This window comes from Saccopteryx bilineata, chromosome 1 (genome assembly GCF_036850765.1).
Source record: "Saccopteryx bilineata isolate mSacBil1 chromosome 1, mSacBil1_pri_phased_curated, whole genome shotgun sequence".
Classification (NCBI taxonomy): domain Eukaryota; kingdom Metazoa; phylum Chordata; class Mammalia; order Chiroptera; family Emballonuridae; genus Saccopteryx; species Saccopteryx bilineata.
Genome location: NC_089490.1, coordinates 198,728,568 through 198,741,709, shown reverse-complemented (window position 1 = coordinate 198,741,709; position 13,142 = coordinate 198,728,568). Strand labels below are relative to the sequence as shown.

General features: G+C 45.4%; 1 long non-coding RNA gene across 1 annotated transcript in view; it reads left to right on the top strand.

The window, feature by feature from the left end:
* The window catches only part of LOC136306752 (uncharacterized), an 81,238-nt gene that overhangs the window by 7,973 nt on the left and 60,123 nt on the right, over positions 1 to 13,142 (top strand). Inside the window, exon 2 of the long non-coding RNA XR_010725675.1 lies at positions 11,641 to 11,760. This is a non-coding gene — a long non-coding RNA (uncharacterized lncRNA). The remainder of the gene's footprint in view (positions 1 to 11,640; positions 11,761 to 13,142) is intronic.

The window sequence follows — 13,142 nt, the reverse complement described above, 5'->3', positions numbered from 1 at the left end:
GAAGAGGAAGGCAGAGTTCTTGCCCTCAGCGGAGCTGGCAAACTCATGTCTAGGAGCCCAGGTGCATCTAGTGACGCTGCGCATGTAAGAAAAGGAACAGCGTGAACACAAGTGACAGCAGAGACTGTATTCACTACAAGAGGAGGTGAGGGTGGGGGGAAACTGTGACCACCGGGAGTTCGCATCCCTATTTCACAAGAGCAGCCCAAGCAATGATCTCTCAGGTGGTTCTCAACATGTGGTCCCAGGACCAGCAGCATAAGAACCCCCTGAAAACGTGTTAGAAATGCAGATTTTCCCGCCCACGCAGGGCTACCCAATCAGGAGCTCTGGGGGCGGGGCTCTGCAGCCGGTTGTAACAGTCTCTCCCCGTCACTCTGTTGCTCCTTAATGTGAGTGTTGCCTTGTGGGAGTTTGGACTTGGTGTTGCTAGAGCTTTTGATTTTCCAAGAAAATCTAGAGAACTATATTTTAATGGAAATGTACTGACTTTTACATATTAACAAAGGAAGAGACTATCTGTAATTTGGGGCGGGGCGAGTTAGGGGGAAGCACCCTGTGTAGGCCACACTGAAGGCCAAGGGGACCCATATGTGGGCTGTGCGGTCTCCGGGCTTCCATTTTCAACTTAAAACATGGAACATCTTGTTGACAGTAGAGTAATGGAACCCGTGGTCAGAGGAGAGACGTGACCCGTGGTGTGTGTGTGTAGGTGGGGCTGAGACAGGTGAGGTGTGAGCCGTGGTGCCGAGAACCGACTTCTAGCTTCTATAAGCCATGAGTCCGGGTTCTCCCAGCCCACTTCTCTGCGGGTCCAGGTCCTCCCAGCCCAGCGCTTCTCAGTCCACCGCCCTCCGTGGTGAGAGATTCTGCTTCCCTGGGGCGCAGCAGAGGGGAAAAGCCTGCATCACTGTCATGTCCTGGAGCACTTGCACTTTGTCAGGTACTCCTAAACTACTTTCACACCTGTCCTTTCATCAGGTCTCGACAATCTTGTGCAACAGGTACGGATGGGTGTTTGTCCCCATTTAGAGCTGCCAGGATCCACTGAGTGAGGTGAAGTGATGTGCCCAAGGTCACACAGCTTGCAAGGGGTAAACGGAGACCAGATGTCTAATCTTATAATTTCTCAACCAGAGTTTTTCTCCCATGTGTAACTTTAATTTTAATTATGTATTTGATTACCCAAACCACCACGAATTCTTGAAAGGACGTGATGCGGCTCGCCTCACTGACAGGTGACCGGTCTTTCCAGGCCCGCTGGCTGAGCCCCTGCCCGTCCCCTCCTGCATCTTCTTTCACCTCCTGTGAACCCCCTGGAGCTTGTCTGGAGACTCTTCCTGTCACCAGCTCCGCTGCTGGGCTCTGTCTGTTCACGGGGCTCTGGGTTTCCCTGTTCTGGCGTGTCCTGCCACACACTGAACCTCACAGGGACACTCTGAGCCCAGAGCTGTCCCCAGTACAGGTGATCTGTGACCTGGACATCAGATGTCTGGAACTGGATCGAGCATGCTGACGCATTTTACACAGACTGCTGAGTAACTGCCAAAGCAGCGCCTTGGTGACACGTGACAGATTCGGGTGACGGACAACATTCATCATCCTGGCTCTCGTGTTTGGGATTCTTCAGTGTCCTCCTGAGTCTGGCTTGCCATACAGCCGCCAAGCAGGGAGAGACAGAGAAAGAGACACGGACAGGAAGACAGACAGAAGGAAGACATGGAGAGACAGAGAGAGGCAGGTAGCTTCTTAGAGACCGAGGAAGCAGTGCTGCGCGGACATGCTGTTCCAGCCCTACCAGTGGTATCTGTCCAAGGCAGCGGACAGGGTGCCTTTTACAGGACTTCACCTGGCCCGGGATTGGCTTTCATGACAGTTTTTATTGTGGACGGCAGATCGCTATTGGGAAGGGTGTGCTTCAGCTTTATCTCAGGTGCTTCCTTACTTTACAGGACTTATTCAGAAACTATACTCACTTCAGTGTGCAGATTGTGCCGTTTCCTCTGCACTCAATGAAAGTCTTATTTAAAGTCCTCATAGCCGTTTTCACTATTTTTCTACAGTAGGAATAATCAAGTGATAGTTGTGAACACTTTTTGCGCTGTTTTCAGTAAAACAGTTCAGAACAGGTTGATCTCTCTCTCCCTCTCTTTCTCTAACACCTCTGGGCAGGAGAACCAGACTTTTATAGGAGGGCTATAAATTCTTGCAAATTGTTGAAAGACAGAAAAAGGCGTATTGTTATGTTGATCTCCAACATCTTCCACAGCAATGTAGAGTACACAGTATTTCTCAGATGATTTGGAAAATGTAGGAAGAGACTGTAAATTCCCTCAGTGACCACATAGACTGTCACTTCTCTGTTTGCTTCAGCTCAGAAGTGTAAAGGCTCAAAGTGGCCAGGAATAATAATATCTAGTTGATACATCTGATGTATTCAGACTCACTTGATTCTCACAGTAATGTGTATACTGTTATTATCACTCCTTTACACAGGATGAAACTGAGGCATGAGGTTAAACAGCTCTCCCAGGTCACGCGGCCAGAAGACCAACCACTTGCACCCAGGCAGTCTGTACCACGTCACTGCAGGGCTCAAGTGAGGTTTGGATGCTTCAGCACTGACACCTGTGCTGAGGTTGGCTCACAGACTAGTGCTGCTGTGTGACACATGGCAGCTCGCGCTCAGTAGTCCCCCCAGACGCAATAGCCAGCGTTTATTGTGCCAGGTGTTACTGTGGGAAGTGCTTTTCATACCTTATCTCACCAAATCCTCCCAACAGCCTTATTCAGTAGACACCATTTCACCCCCAGTTCTCATGTGAGGAAACTGAGACCTAGAGAAGTTAAGTCACCTGTTCAAGACAACAGCTTGTAGGTGCAGGGCCAAGATTTGTCGTCATGCTATCCTGCTCTCCCGGCTCCTAGTGAGGTCTCTGTTAGCACACATGTTCTGTATGCTGTGACGGTTGTGCTAGGAACTTCCTGAAATCAGGGTGAAGGGTACTGTCAGAAGAGTCCAGCTTCACAGGGAATCTGGAAGTGGAGGTGACAGGGACTCTTCCCTCCAGTAGGATCCGAGCAAAGTGCATCCCAGTGTGTTTATGAAGAGGGAGGAAAGCATTAGCTATGAACATGGGAGTTCTCAAAATATTCACATGGTTGTTAGCAGTCTGGCCTTCATCTTAATCAACAATTAGCATTTATTTCTACTGTATTTAATACATCATTGTATTGTTTCCTTTTATTCATTCATTAGGCCCCTGTTGACATCTTAAATGTTGCAGTGGCTGACAATAGCCAGAAAGCTCTAGCAGAATTAGTTGAAAATAGAATCAAATCTATATCAGCTACCAATTTCATAATATAACAATAATTCTAGTAATGTCAATTATATGAAGTAAAAGTATTTATATATAATATTAGGTTCTACATGATAATAACAAATGTTTAATTTTGGCATCTTCTCTAGATATCTCTTCTTTCAATACCCCACAAACTCTTATTCTCTGTCTGTCTCACTGGTAGGTTCTAGGGCTATCAAGATAAGTAAGCCATGGACCTGCCTTCAAGGAACATGCAGTCCCTATTGGGAGACAACCTATAAACAGTTCTGAAAACACAGAGGCCTGGGTGCAATCCAGAGTAGAGAAGATGGGCTGGCGACACTGGAAGAGATGACCCTAGAATGTTGAGGGTATCACACTGAGGAGGATGGGTTGAGAGCTGAGCAAAGCAGCCCAGAAATCAGGGCAATCCAAATCCTGGCTCTGCCACTGACTAGCTTGGTAGCCTTGGGTCTTGACCTGATTTCTCTAGGCCTTTGTCCCCTCAAGTATGAGATACTCTCAAGTTCACAGGCATAGTATGGTATACTGTATATTATTTATAAATACAACGATTAGAATACTTACACAGATTGGTTTAGAAGCAGTCAGTACAACAAGAGGACTGTTATTAGAATGTGAAGGCATTCTACCCCTTTAAATAGAATGGACTTCAATTCATGGACTTTGTATAGATTCTGCTTATCTGCTCAAATATTAACTACTCGTCTAGCCTTTCTAGTCCCTCAAATTCTCCTACAATGCCACTATCTCCAAAATTTCTTATAGGCAACGATAGGGAAATACAGCCAGGGGAGATAGTATTTGGGCTAAGGTGCTGTGATGGCATGGAACAACGTTACCCCTCGGTGTCAAGAGTCTTTCATTTAAAATGGAAGGATCTATTCTGGATGAGAGTTTGGAGAAATCTGACTGACTCTTGATTAAGTGTAAGTTCTAGGATCAAAATAGATTTTATTCTCTTTTTCTTTTTATTAGATGTAAGGTAAAACCTAATCATTATTCTCAAAATAAGGAGAACATAAAACTTTAAAATATACAAACAAATGTCTAATTGATTCCAACTTAATTTTTTTTTTCTTAGTGAAAATATTCATCAGAAATGTTGTCATCTAAGATTCCTTGGAAGGTCAAGTAAAAACAACAAAATAAACCACCTTGGCTTTTAGTACAGATTGCAGACATCGTATTTTTTAACTTTGGGAGAGGTGTGTGAGTCCAGTGTTGCCCACTAGCCTGCACTGGAGCACCTGTCTTTCTCTTGCATGGTCACATCTGCCTTAGCAAATGCTCTGGAGGCAAAGGTCCTCTGGTGAGCTGCGCTGGAACGGGAAAACCCTCGTGGGCATGCCAGGCAGGGCAGCATGAGCTGGGCCGACTGTGAGCAGCACAGCCACAGGTCTTCCTGGTTACTCTTCGGGGTCTACATCCTTTCCCGTCTCTGCCCCTGACCTCTGCCCTTGGCCTCTCCAGGCCATGCTGTCACAGGGCTTGTCTCCAGCCCTTCACTCTGCTACCCAGGTGTTCCCACTCATTCATAGGCCCCAGACCCTCCTCTCTGGAGCCGGGGGTCCTCCTGGTCACAATTCTCTCTGCTCTACCTTTATCAGAGCCTGAAAGGATCGTGAGGCCTGAATTTCGACCTGTAAATTTCTGACTGAGAGCCCTGCTGTCCAGGGAGAAGGTGCCTGGGACCAAGCACCCCAGCCTCAGGCTGTGGAGACAGTGGCAGCAAAGACCCTGGCCACCCTGGGCCCTGCACGCAGGGCACTCCCACACTGCAGGTCCTGTCCCCTCTCTCTCGTCCCCACCTCCTCAACCTGGACCGCTCTCTTCCCTCCACCTCAGAGACTTCTGGGGCATAGTTTATGGTTTTCAGAATGCCCGGTGCTATTTTAATAACCCTTTATTAAATTTATTCATTTAAATTTATTCATTTTTTTCATATTGTATAAAGTACTTGTTCTGATGCTGGAATATGACTCTGAAGGCCTGATATTATTTCTCTCTGAGAGTGGAGTTTATGACAATGAAATATATTGATAGGATATAATATCTTTATTAACAGAAGTAATTAGTAAACTGACTTTGTAGTCAGTAAGGAATATCTTAATTTACTTTTTGACAGAATAGGGATGGGTGAATAGCAAGTCATGCATTAGCAGTTAATTTCTTATTTATCACATCCATAGTAAAATAACAGTAAAGAAAATAAATATCGTAACACTGCCTTTAAAATTCTACCATTGCAGATAATTACTGTTTTGTCTCCTTGTGTTCTCTTCCGGGCCTAGGCTAGTGCACTTGGGAAGTGACTGGAGCAGGTTCTAAGGCGCTTCTGTGGTGGAGGAATTCTTGTGAAGAGTTGTGTTCTGCTTGACAGCTGTACTCCACTCTAGCTCTTAGCAGTCCCCACATTTGACTGGCTGCTTTAACCAGCGCTAGTTTATCATCTCAGAACTATGGCTGACCGTGATAGTGGTGAGATTTTTGTTGTGTGTGTGTGGGGTGGGCACGACTTGACCACCAGCACATGGGAGAGTAGCCATGTGATACTAGATTTTCACCGTATGTAATGAGTTTGTGGGTATTAATAGGCCTCTACACAGAAGAGCTAAGTAGTTGCCTCCTTATCTTGACTTACTGTGTTCTGTTGACATCATGGAAAGTTCTCAGCTCCAGATAGACAATGGATGGGCCTGAAGCAATAATCTACCTTATCCTTCAAAAGGGACAGCAAGGTACATTCCCTGACTCTGGGGACAGAGAAAACCCCCTCTGGCCTCTCCTTCTTCCTAGTCTTCTTCTGAAATTGCAGATTTCTTATCTTGGTATTTATAAAACTTGACTGATTACAGAAATTATCTGAAGTGCCTGTGAAACACAGAATTTCCTGGGCCTTTTCCCTGGTCTGTGGAATTAGAATTCTGAGGAACAGCTTGGTTTAAACAGACACCCTGGTCATCGACGCAGATCTGGCAAACCCTAGTTTACTGGCAGCCCATTTATAGTTGCTGGCTCACACATCTGCTAAGAGAGGTGGCCAGCAGTTCCCAGCTATGCGGGTCCTTCCTCCCTCTCACCCCAAGCTCAGCTGCGGCCACCGGCCGTGGCTCAGTAAATGTAGCACAGGACAGGGGAGCAGGCTCCTGTGGGAAGGTCCTCCCGGACCAAGACCGTCGGAGGATGACCACAGCCTTGAGTTTGCCTCCGTGAAGGGGGAGAAAGAAGTAGAGAGATGGGCTATTATCTTTGTGTCATGTGCAGCTTTGGGATTCTGTTCCTCACTGAAATTATAACTGTACATCAGAGGCTGCGCGTTTGCGTGTGTGTGCACACACGCGCATGCGTTTAGAGTTTTTCCTTATGCTTTTTGTTCATGTGGTTATTGGGTTATTTTTAACTAAGTGTATGCACTGAGACGTTGCTCTCTCATTAATCCCAGTGGTATTAATTTGAAAGATAAGCAGAGTTTATGCAATTCTAGGTCATTGTCCCGATCTGGAGTACTATTCCCTGAAGTAGGCTGGTCCTAAAGTTGGGAAATAGTGGGGCTTATTTGGGGTTAACACTCCCTTCCTGGGTCCCTCCCTCACGCTGGGGATCAAGGCCCCCCTGAGGTCCTCCTTACTGTCTACTCCTATCCCCACCCCACTTCCAAGGCAGTGCCGCACACTCCAAAATCGTCGTGTTCTCTATGCCTCTTTTTCTCTTTCTCTCGTGTCAAAGATAAAATAGAATAACAACAATCAATCATACCTAGTAACTCTTCTAGACTGGTGACTTCAGCCAGCTGGTAGAAAGAAGGGAATGGATGAAAGAACTGTGTCACTGTGGGAACGACTGAGTCATGACTGGCTGGGTTAACAAGCCATCCCAAGGGCATTTACATTTTAAGACAATGCAATGCTTGCTAAGCCGAAGGAATTAAGTCTCACACCTTACAGTTTTCAAGGAGAGTGAGGGGAAATTTGGGGCAGACAGATCTTTACAATCATACCAGCAGGGCCATAGTTCACTCTGCTACCCAAGGTCATCTGTTGCTGTTGGAAACAGGTTGATATGGTGTTCAGCCAAAAAGTCCAGGGAAATGTGCTTGAGTCTGGTTAAAGGGCAAGTTCAGGCCTCTCTCCCCACCCTTTGTCTCTGGTCTCAAACAGGGCATCACATGCGTGCTCTCTGTGGGGTGTGTTGTTGTCGTGGGAGCAAATGGATCACCTGTCAGTGCAGGGCCCACCCCTGCAGAGGGAATGTTTGTCCCCTGCAGAGCCAGGAACTGCACAAACCCTCGCCCTCAGTCCAGTCCCTCAGTCCCATCCCTCCCTCGGTCCCATCCCTCGGTCCGGTCCCAGTCTGCACATTTTCATTATTTGAGCTGTTGATTTGTGGACTAAGTCATGGGGGTCAGCTGCAGCCCTTTCACGTGGACGGGATCAAGAACCTTTGGCACGGCTCTTATCTCTGTGTAAAGGTGAAGAACTGACTGGAAGAAAATGTGGCACTTTATTCTGCCTCGTGTCAGTTGAAAGTTTAGTCTCTATAGCCCAAATAATAAATAAATCCAATTCCAGCAAGGCAGACTTTTTTTTTTTCATTCAAGGATTCTGGATTAGAAAATGCAAATCTTTTACGAGGTAAATGCAGAATAAACAACAGAGTAAGCACATCAGCATCCCCTCGCCCTCTGCTGACAAACAAATCTTCCTCATTCATCAAGCCCTGCAGTGCGGTGCTCTGCTCCTTGTTGTCCTTAGGTCCTTAGGGTTGATGAGTGCTGGGTGATGGGACAGACCTAGAGAGACGAGGCTGGATGTGGCTCTCTCTCTCTCTTTTAAATTTTTCCATTAATTTGAGAGAGAGAGAGAGAGAGAGAGAGAGAGAGAGAGCAGGGGTAGGAAAAGAGAGGAGAGAGAGAAGCATCAATTCCTTGTACCACTTTGTTGTTCCATCTAGTTATGCACTCGCTCCCTGGTTGCTTCTTGTATGTGCCCTGACCGGAGATCCAGCTCGCAACCGGAGTGTACCCAGATGGTGCTCTGTCCACTGAGCTGCCCGGCCATGGCCCAGGGCCTGGCTCTCTTTGCATTTTACTACTTACCTCTTCCACACACATTTATACTTCCCATGTTCAATAAAAATCTGAAATCTTGGCAACAGAACTTTGATGGGCCTGATTTTTCTCATCTATGAGGTGTGTGGGATAATACTTGAAGAAACCTTTTGTCTCAAAAACCAATGATTACATATTCCAGAAGACCTCTTATTTTCCTGAGGACCTCTGATGTAATGTAGTGCTTTGAGTGACTTCTTTGAAGTCGAGTGTTTATATTTCTTCTTCTTCAGCTGGACGGGAAGAAGCAAGTGTAGATATTTTGTTATGAAACAGTGAAAAATTGATCAGTTATCGCTGTTGCTTCCTAGGTGCCAGCCTGTTCTAAGTGTGTTATGTGTATGTCTAGTCTAGTTCTCACAGCAGCCTTGTGACTGGTTGTCACTGTTGTGGCTGTTCTGAAATGGGGAAACTAAACCACAGGGGTTTTAGGTGACTTCGGTGAGATTCCACACTGGCTGTCTGTACTGCTGGGCTGTGGACCCAGCAGCACTACCCAGCAGTCTGCACCTGTAATTCCAGAGCCGCACTGCCTCCACAGCAGACAAACACCTAGAAGAACGTCCTGCAGCCTGGCAGGACAGGGCGCCTTAGGATTATGGGTAGGGAGCCAGGGCGAACTTCTGCCTTCTTGAATACCACTTGGATTTCTATTCATAATGATAATGTATTCGTGTGTTACTTAAGGCAGTTGAAACTACATGTTAAAATCATCCAAGGCCTAAGTCAGGTTATTAATTTCCATAAATTCATTGCTACTTTAAGAACTTTTTCAATTTGAATCTTAAAGTGGGTGGGGAACTTAGAGATCATTGAACACGATCCCCTTGGTTTTCGAATGTGAAGGAACTGTGGCTTGGTGACGTGCTCACAGAACTAGTGAGTGACAGCAGACCTGCTGGTGCCCCAGTTTGTGTACTTGGTGCTGCCTTTTTTGAGACCTGCCTTACGCAGAGCAAAACGTCCAGATCTTAAGGGAATACTGTGAGTTTCAACAAATGAATGTACCTATGTAACCAATTCAAAGACAAGATATAGATCATTTCTGTGACCCCTGAATGTTTCCTGGTGCTAGGCATCTTTCTGACAACTTTGCGTTTGTTCATTGGTGTGAATGAGAATTCAAGTGCTTACATTTCATGTGTATCCACACATTTTACAGTTCTCAGCAAAGACGCAACTTCGTTTGTGGCTACTTCTTTCAGGGTACAATTAGGGTTTTCACAAAGTCCCATGCTCGTCTTGTCTTTTACAGACCAGTTCCTTTTTTTTTTTTAATAAATTTTTATTAATGGTAATGGGATGACATTAATAAATCAGGGTACATATATTCAAAGAAAACATGTCTAGGTTATTTTGTCATCAAATTATGTTGCAAACCCCTCGCCCAAAGTCAGATTGTCCTCCGTCACCCTCTATCTAGTTCTCTGTGCCCCTCCCCCTCCCCCTAACTCTCTCCCTCCCTCCCTCCCATGTCCTCCCTCCCCCCCCACCCTTGGTAACCACCACACTCTTGTCCATGTCTCTTAGTCTCATTTTTATGTTCCACCAATGTATGGAATCATGTAGTTCTTGTTTTTTTCTGATTTGCTTATTTCACTCCTTATAATGTTATCAAGATCCCACCATTTTGCTGTAAATGATCTGATGTCATCATTTCTTATGGCTGAGTAGTATTCCATAGTGTATATGTGCCACATCTTCTTTATCCAGTCTTCTATTGAAGGGCTTTTTGGTTGTTTCCATGTCTTGGCCACTGTGAACAGTGCTGCAATGAACATGGGGCTACATGTGTCTTCACGTATCAATGTTTACAGACCAGTTCCTAATTGCTGAAATTGCTAATTGGTGTTCCTTGTTTACAATCATTCACTCAAGTTGGTCTTTAGCCAGATATAATTATCATTACATACAACATTATTCCTCAGTTGTTTGATGTCCAAGCTCCCCAGACATTTATAATCAAAGAATATGTCTTTCCCCCCCACCTCTTAAGCAAGCAGTTTCTATATTAAAAATTTGAAACTTCTGTGAAGAATAAGACATATTTACTAAATCCAGTGCATCTGAGCATGAACAAATTTGGTCTGCGGTGCTTTGTGTGAACTGGAAAAGCATCCCAGCGAAGTTGGTGGTGAATCAAGAGAGCAGTAAGTAGTCTGTCAGCTTGGCTCCTTGAACATCCTTCTCTTTCCCCATTTGGTTTGCTCCTCGGGCTTGGTGAGTGGGGTGTGTGTGTGTGTGTCTGAGAGCTCTTGTCTGGCAAGGGTACCAATGTGCTGATGAACAGTTTTCAGAACTGAGTCTGTGCTCACAAGTATGGACAGCGTCGCCCTGGCCGGTTGGCTCAGCGGTAGAGCGTCGGCCTAGCGTGCGGAGGACCCGGGTTCGATTCCCGGCCAGGGCACACAGGAGAAGCGCCCATTTGCTTCTCCACCCCTCCGCCGCGCTTTCCTCTCTGTCTCTCTCTTCCCCTCCCGCAGCCAAGGCTCCATTGGAGCAAAGATGGCCCGGGCACTGGGGATGGCTCTGTGGCCTCTGCCCCAGGCGCTAGAGTGGCTCTGGTCGCAACATGGCGACGCCCAGGATGGGCAGAGCATCGCCCCCTGGTGGGCAGAGCATCGCCCCTGGTGGGCGTGCTGGGTGGATCCCGGTCGGGCGCATGCGGGAGTCTGTCTGACTGTCTCTCCCTGTTTCCAGCTTCAGAAAAATGAAAAAAAAAAAAAAAAAAAAAAAAAAAAGTATGGACAGCGTCCTGTGGCACAAGTGAATCTCAATCTGTATAATTCTGATGTCTGAAACAGTGCGGTCCCCTTTCGAGATCTTGTTATACAGAATTATCCTAAAACCACTAGGACATATATCCAAAAGGAAATAAAGTAATTTTTATAAATCCGTTTATAGTAGTGATATTGGAAATAACAGAAATGTTCAATACTAGAAGAATGATTACATGGTAGAGATCTATATAGTTAATAAAAATGATTGCTCTATGACCAAGTTGATACATGGCAATACTTAAATACTTAATAAGACAATATTAAGTGAAAAGGGAGATCCTAAAGTTTCAAGTACTTATATACATAGTAATTTACAGCTGTGTAAAAATATTTATACCTTAATAGAACTCTAGGTTATAAAACTTTTATGCACAAAAATAATTTTGATTTTAATGTTTTATAGGGTCTTTACTCAATAAATGTTTTTATTTGGAAACAATGTCAAACTACAGAAGAGTTGCAAGAACCTGACCGGGCGGTGGCACAGTGAATGGAGCATCAGAGTGGGATGCAGAGGATCCAGGTTCGAGACCCCGAGGTCGCCAGCTTGAGCGCAGGCTCACCTGGTTCGAGCAAGGCTCATCAGCTTAAGCCCAAGGTCACTGGCTTGTGCAAGGGGTCACTCGATCTGCTGTAGCCCCCCAGGTCAAGGCACATATGAGAAAGCAATCAATGAACAACTAAGGGGCTGCAATGAAGAATTGATGCTTCTCATCTCTCTCCTCCTGTCTGTCCCTATCTGTCCCTCTCTCTGTCTCTGTCACACAAAAAAAGAAGATTTGCAAGATTGATACTAACAACAAATCCTTCTGACCCCATTCATTTGTCACCAGTTAACATTTTGCCACCTTTATTTTATCCTTTGCTTTCTCTCTTTCCACACACACACACATATATATATTTCTTGGAATCATTTGAGAGGAGGTGGCATATATCATTCCCATTTACTTCCTAATCTGTCAGTGCCTCTTTCCTAAAAGCAGGGATGTTCTCTTATGCCAATACCATGGAATTATTAAATTCAGGAAATTTAACATGAGGATATACTTTAACAAATATACAGTCAACTTTCAGTCTTTCTTCCAATTCTGAGAATTGTCCCGGTACCGTCCTAGTCCAGCGTTTCCACTGCAATTCAGGATCCAGTCCAGGACCACATACTGCCTTTTGTCATGTTGTTCCTCTGGTGTCCTTTAATCTGGAAGAAATCTGTGTTTCTTTGTCTTTTATGACATTGACATATTTGAAGAACGTGGGCTAGTTATTTTATGTTATATTCGTCTGTTTAGGTTTGTGTAATGTTTCTTCATGATTTGATTCACATTTCCCCATAATGAGCAGTCTGGCTAGAAAAGTACAAAAAAAGGTCATGTCCTTCTCAGGGTGTGGCATCTGGAACCACATGATGTCCATCTGCTCCTCATTGGTCACACTGAGCCTTGTTGATACTAACCACTGATTGAAGTATCTTCGGGAGTCTCTGCAGTACGCTTCCTGTCTCTCCCTTACAAATGATAAGCAGTTTGCGGGGCGATGCATTTAAGGACAGGTAAATATTACGCTCCTGGTCCCACACTCTCCTCAGACTTTGCATCTACCTCAGTTCCTTTTTAGAGTCCCATTTCCCACGGCTTATTTATGCATAGCCTCAGACCTAGGTAAACAGGAAAGCTGGAATGCTTTTGCTGAGGCTGTCCCCTTGCCAGTGTAGTACCCCCATCCAAACCTGTCTCGTTGGTACCAGAGGTGAAGCCTGTCTCAAAACGCTATCTTCTTCCCTATCCTTAACTTCCTCTTTAAGCTCCAGGAGCACTGTGTACTTTTCTTGGGGGCACATATTAACTTCTACTTTGTGCTTGCAACTAATGGTATACTTCCCTTATTCTAGTTACTGGACAGCGAGTG